Source organism: Colobus angolensis, unplaced genomic scaffold, assembly GCF_000951035.1.
Source record: "Colobus angolensis palliatus isolate OR3802 unplaced genomic scaffold, Cang.pa_1.0 Scaffold27, whole genome shotgun sequence".
Taxonomy (NCBI): domain Eukaryota; kingdom Metazoa; phylum Chordata; class Mammalia; order Primates; family Cercopithecidae; genus Colobus; species Colobus angolensis.
The window spans coordinates 3,735,084-3,741,877 of NW_012115932.1; the positions used below are offsets into that span (position 1 = coordinate 3,735,084).

Here is a 6,794-nt window from a genome sequence, read left to right on the forward strand (position 1 = left end):
AATCCATATTCTCAGTCTTGCTTATCTCATGACCTCTTTTTCTAAACCTAAAGTTGCATGCCCTCTGCAATCAGAGATTTCTGATACCACCAGCCAAGATGATTTGAATTTTGTATTCTGTGATGTATGTTATGAAAACAATTAAAATTATAGTATAATATTGAATATGCTCAGATTCTATTGTGCCCTCTCTTAAGAATCAGAGCTCACACATAAACATGGCATAGATTCTGGAAAGCCTGCAGGTTACCTTGTCTAGGATCATCTGAAAATCCAATGGCACAGAGTGTAGGATTAAGATACGTGAGTTTGTATCATCGAACAAAGATATGATTTCAGGGCTTTGTTCAGAAGGCAAGACACTGGTGGAGAACTAATATTTACTGAGCACTTATGATGTCCCCAGCACTGAGCTAGGTGTTTCAGTATGTTATCTTATTTAATCTTCACAGCCATTATACAAATTAGAAAACCAAGGTTGGCTGGGTGCGGTGGCTCATGCCTGTAATCCCAACACTTTGGGAGGCCCAGGTGGGCAGATCACCTAAGGTCAGGAGTTCAAGACCAGCCTGGTCAACATGGCGAAACCCTATCTCTACTAAATAATAGAAAACTTAGCCAGGCGTGGTGTGGATGCCTGTAATCTCAGCTACTCCAGAGGCTGAGGCAGGGAGAATTGCTTGAACCCAGGAGGCAGAGGTTGCAATGAGCCGAGATCGCACCACCGCACTCCAACCTGGGCAACAGAGTGAGACTCCATCTAAAAAAAAAAAAAAGGAAAGAAAAAGAAAAGAAAAGAAAACCATGGCTCAGAAAGGTAAAATAATTGACCCAAGTTCTCAGGGCTCATAAGTGCCAGAGCTGAGATTGCTACTAGCTCTGTCTGCCACCAAATCCCATGCTTATTTCACTCAACCAGTGCAGCCTCTATAGCACTTTTTTTCATTTGATCTGCAGGAAATAGATTGAAGTGTTGGCCTCAATACTGGGTTGTTGCAATAAGCCTAATTTCTTTTAATGGTTTCCCCTTTACATTCTTTTTATCAATACACTGGCTTTCAAATTAACGCTAAAGCTATTCATAAATGAAATGGGGGACCTGGCTATGACTTTGCTTCTTTCCAGAAAGCAAAGACTCTTTAAGCTTAATGACACTGAATCCTTGCTGTAAATCCAGGAAAGAAATGAATGAGCACAATTTAAATCTCTCCAGCCTAGAGTCTGGCCACGTGAGGGACACGGGAGCTACGTTGCAACACCATATTATCCGTTATTGAGAAAGGAGCCAGCAATTAGCACAGCAATTTAGAATTAACCATGCTAACATCTCTGGGAGAGGGATTCACATTCTCTGGCTTTCTGCAAGCTCTTCCAAGCTCAAGCTGTCCCTGGATTCTTTGGCTTTGCATCATGAAGGGAATTGATCAATTACATTGCTGCTGTCTAATTAGTAAGCACGGCCACACTGGCCCATCAGTTTCACAGAGATTAAACTTGGGATCCTGACCACAGACCAATTTTCATAGCTGAAAGTCTCTGTATCTTCATTCTCAATCCATACCACTTCCCTGGAGTTAATCATAACAGGGCTTTGACCCAGGGCTGGAGGCATGTTCTCTAAGTCTGGACAAGACAACAGGGCTTCCAGAGTTCTCCTGCATTACAACACAGATTATTTTGTGAAAGCTCCACAGGTTAAGAAGTTGGGCCTTTTCACACATGCCATGCACCACCCTTCACAAAGCACTTTATGCTCACCCTTTCATTTGAGTTTCCTGGTGTCTCAACAAGGAAAGAAAATATAACTCTCATTTCAACATGAAGAAAGGAACCTTCACAGATATGATGACTCAAAGCCACAAAGCATTTTTCAACAGAGATCAGTCATCATGTTTTCAAAAAGTAACTTTTATTGGGTTAGTTATGTTTACTACAAGAAGTTATACACGTGTTTTCATTGTAGAAAATTTAAAAGAATTAGAAAAAAGATAATAAAAAGCCACCCCTTAAACATAACCACTGAAATGTTGAAAACATATTTATTCAGCCATTTTTCTATGGCATGATATCAAATGTACTGTTTTGTAATCTGTTCTTTGTCTTTTGACATATTATGAACACGTTTCTAATCATATTCACTTAGTTAACTTTTCCTGGTTGAACTGTATGTGTCATTAAGCCAGTCACTTATGTTGAATATTTGGGGTTGTTTCCAATTTTTACTTATGATAAATAATGTGCCAATAAAATCCTCGTATCTAAATAATAATAGCAGTCATTGAGTATTTATTTTGTCCCAGATACTATACTAAGTGTTTTGCATGTATTATCTCATTTAACCCTTCTAAGAATCCTATGGATAAATATCATCTCCATTTTATAGATGAGGGAACTGAGTCCTAGAGAGAGGTTAAGTAACTTGCTCACAGTGATGTAGATAATAAGTAGTGATGTTAAAATTTAATTCAAGTCAGCCTGACTGCAGAGTTAGCACACTTACCCACTAAGACAAATTCTTAAAATTGTAATTTCAGGGAAACTAAATACATAAAACTGTAAGGCTTTTGAATCACCTTACTCAATTACCCTCCAGAAAGCATATTCCAATGTATACGCCCACCCTCAATGAATGAATGCCCATTCACTCACATCATCACCAACATGGGGTACTACTCAATTTGTATTGTTCATTAGGGAAAAATGAAGCCCAATCTTCTGATAGCTCATTCGCGCTTTTAGAGCATGCATGCAACATAGTTCCTGATCAAAACAATGATTTTCTCTAAATCAATGGCTCATATCCTTTTTTTGGTACATGGGTGCTTTTGGGAATCTGAGGGAAGCCATGAAACAGCTATGCAGAAAATGTACATATGTACATCAAATAACCTTTTATTTTTCAGTGGCTCACAAACACCATTAAGAACTTCTGGGCTTGGCCGGATGCGGTGGCTCACACCTGTAATCCCAGCACTTTGGGAGGCCGAGGCGGGTGGATCATGAGGTCAGGAGATCAAGACCATCCTGGCTAACACGGTGAAACCCCCGTCTCTACTAAAAATACAAAAAATTAGCTGGGGGTGGTGGTGGGTGCCTGTAGTCCCAGCTACTTGGGAGACTGACAAGGGAGAATGGCGTGAATCCGGAAGGCGGAGCTTGCAGTGAACTGAGATTGCACTACTTCACTCCAGCCTGAGTGAACTGAGATCACACCACTTCACTCCAGCCTGGGCAACACAGTGAGACCCCGTCTCAAAAAAAAAAAAAGAACTTCTGGGCTTGCCAGAGGATTGATGCATCAACAACATGAGAACTAAAACTAATAGCAGGACTAATACACTCATTCTTCAAATGCTGGTTTTGCCAGATTGTTCTTTTTAATAATCCTGAAGCATAAGGAACCAGATCAGGAGACACTGGAAACACCCAGGCACTGTAACAGTGTATTTGCCATGTAGTGGGAGGTACCTAGGTTAAGACTCTCTCCTGAGGTCATGCTGTCCTCTACTAAGATCAGCAAGATCTCAGAGCAGATGGACCGGCCGGCACCAGCCTGCCTCCATTTGTGCACTTCAGCAACCTCAGAAGAGTAAGTGTTGGATTCTCTTGCCAAATGCACTTCCTCACACACTGGCGTTTTTCATTATCTCCCCTTGCATCCTGCTCCTTTATGGCTTGCAAAGCCTTGTCCCAGATCAGTCAAACCTCCACCAACCCTATCCACTCCCCTCCTGTCACAAGCAGTGGATCAGGGCAAGCAGGGAAGAGACAGTGAGGTCCAGGGCCTCGCCCATCCATCTGCTCTGAATGCTGTTGTGCCAGGCAGGTCTTTCTGTGAGCCCTCCTTGACCACAGCATGTGTTCCCTGGGAGGAATGGGGCAGTTTTTTGTAATAATCCATTGAGGTTCAGTGACATTTCAGGATTAGGGGTGAAACATCTGGTTCCAGCTTGCAAGGAAGGAGGTGGACAGAGGAATTAGCAAGCTTAAGTGATCTGCCCTTTTGGGCGACCCTAGGGGAGATTTTTTTCTTTTTATGGCTGAGCACAGGGGACTTTATTGATGGTACATGACAAGGTGGGGCTCCCTAGGCCCCTCCCTCTTCAGGGGGTCTGCATGGAAACTGTGAGGAGGGAAGAGTCTCAGTGTGGTGGGGGACTGAGTGTGTCAGGGACTCCCCAGCAGTCAGGGCTCCTCTCTTCCTCTCATGCTTTCGCTGGGGCTGGTAGTCCAGGGCTGTTACTCCTTGGAGGCCATGTGGGCCATGAGGTCCACCACCCTGTTGCTATAGCCAAATTCATTGTTATACCAGGAAATGAGCTTGACAAAGTGGTCATTGAGGGCAACGCCAGCCCCAGCATCAAAGGTGAAGGAGTGGGTGTCTCTGTTGAAGTCGGAGGAGATAACCTGGTGCTCAGTGACACCCCAGGTGCCCTTGAGGGGGCCCTCTGATGCTCACTTCACCACCTTATTGATGTCAGCATATTTGGCAAGTTTTTCTAGACGGCAGGTGAGGCCCATGACTGATACATTGGTGATGGGGACACAGAAGGCCATGTCAGTGAGCTTCTTGTTCAGCTTAGAGATGACCCCTGCCCACAGCCTTGGCAGTGTCAGTAGAGGCAGGGATGATGTTCTGGAGAGCCCCGCAGCTGTCACACCACAGTTTCCCGGAGAGGCCATCCACAATCTTCTGGGTGGCAGTGATGGCGTGGACTGTGGTCATGAATCTTTCCACAATACCAAAGTTGTCATGGATGACCTTGCCCAGCGGCACTAAGCAGTTGGTGGTGCAGGAGGTATAGCTGACAATATTGAGTTTGTTGTCATACTTCTTGTGGTTCATGCCCATCACAAACATGGGGGCGTCAGCAGAGAGGGCAGAGATGATGACACTTTTAGGTCCTCCCTGCAAGTCAGCCCCAGCCTTCTCCATGGTAAAAGATGCTTGTGGACTTCACAACATATTCAGCACCAGCATCACCCTATTTGATCTTGGAGGGATCTTGCTCCTGGAAGATGGTGATGGGATTTCCATTGACGAGAAGCTTCCCTTTCTCAGTCTTGACAGTGCCATGGAATTTGCCACGGATGGAATCATACTAGAACATGTAAACCATGTAGATGAGGTCAATGAAGGGTCAGTAACGGCAACAATATCCACTTTACCACAGTTAAAAGCGGCCCTGGTGACCAGGTGACCAATATGTCCAAATCCATTGACTCCAGCCTTCACCTTCACCACGGTGTCTCGGGGATGCGTCTGACAACGCATGAGAAGATGCGGCTGTCTGTCGAACGGGAGGCGCAGAGAGCCCCTAGTGGAGAATTTAGCTCAGTCTGGATAGACAGACCAGACCACGGTGAGACAGGGGCAAAGAATGCAGTCTGCTCCTCCGGCTGGAACCTGAGCTGCCCTGGCCTGGCTACCCACCCATAGCCACCTTTGGGGTCTCACTGTGCACAAAACCACCTCATCCTAGTCAGAAATATGGAGCAGAGTGGTGAGGAAAGCAAGGGCTGTTGTGCCCTTTTATTGTCTGGCTTAGTTCTATCTTTTCATCCCTACTTATAATTTCCATCCTTTGAAAACTCACTCTTTGCTCTGTCCTCTCACTTTTGTTCTTGGCATTGCTCGTCCACAGATCATGGAAGGATTTGTGAGTTAGGCATCTCTTCTCCCTCCACCTTCTTGGAGGCCCAGAACTTACTTTCACGAGGTCTGGAGATGGCAGAAGGATGACTTTTCAATTCTAAATTATTACAGTTTCTCCTGGATTTGGCTGGGAAAATGAGTTATCTGAAAACTAGTGTATTCACAGTCAAATGCTTATTCCCTGCACTTTCCAGTCCCCTGTGGAATCTGCTACACTTTCTTAAATTGCCTTTTGGTACAGGAGGCCCTTTCTATTCTTGGGGGATATGTTGCAAGACCCCCAGTGGATGCCTAAAACCATAGATAGTACCTAACCCTATATACACTATGTTTTTCCCTATGCATACATATCTACAATAAAGCTCAATTTATAAATTAGGCACAGTATGAGATTAAGAATAATAATAATAAAATAGGACGATTGTAACAATATACTGAAATAAAAGCTATCCGAACATGGTCTCGCTCGCTCTCTCAAAGCATCTTACTGTATGTAATATTTTTGGACTGCAGTTGACCTCAGGTAACTGAAAGCATGGATGGTGAAACTGTGGACAAGGGGGAAACTACTGTCCTTGGCTTCCTAGTGGCCCACCTCACCAAGTTAAAACAGCAGCAGATGGGAGAGCAGGAGCTCATGGGTTGAACGGAGATAGCTCCACGACTTTGAGCAAATTACTTCTCTCATGTAAGTGTCGATTTCAACATCTGTAAAATGGGGACAGTTAATTGCATCTCCCACATAGAATTGTTTTCGGTATGAATGAGAGGTGCATGTTAGGAGTTATTACAGTGCTTGCCACCTATAAGCTCTCCATACGTAGTAACTACTATTATTGTAGTCGTTATTGTTATAAAATTCAGATCCCCACCATCCTCTGTATTTTTCTTTGGATTTTGTCATAAAGACCGAGTCCATTTCTAATTATTGTGAGAATCAGCACACATTCTCCACCTTCTCTGTAATTAGGACACTGCATAAAAGAAGCCAGGCCTCCCCTCTCAAGAGCTGAATAAGCTTCTTACATTACAGGGTTTCTGAAACACACTTGCCCTGTTGCAGTTACACAGAGGGGATGCTATTTCCTGCCCTTCCAGTTCCTATGTCTGCAAAACATGCAGATATGGAATCACTTTT

General features: G+C 44.0%; 1 pseudogene; it reads right to left on the reverse strand.

Annotated features, from left to right (window-relative positions):
* Positions 1-4,477: 4,477 nt before the first annotated feature.
* LOC105515876 lies at positions 4,478-5,275 on the reverse strand (annotated as a pseudogene).
* Positions 5,276-6,794: the final 1,519 nt, after the last annotated feature.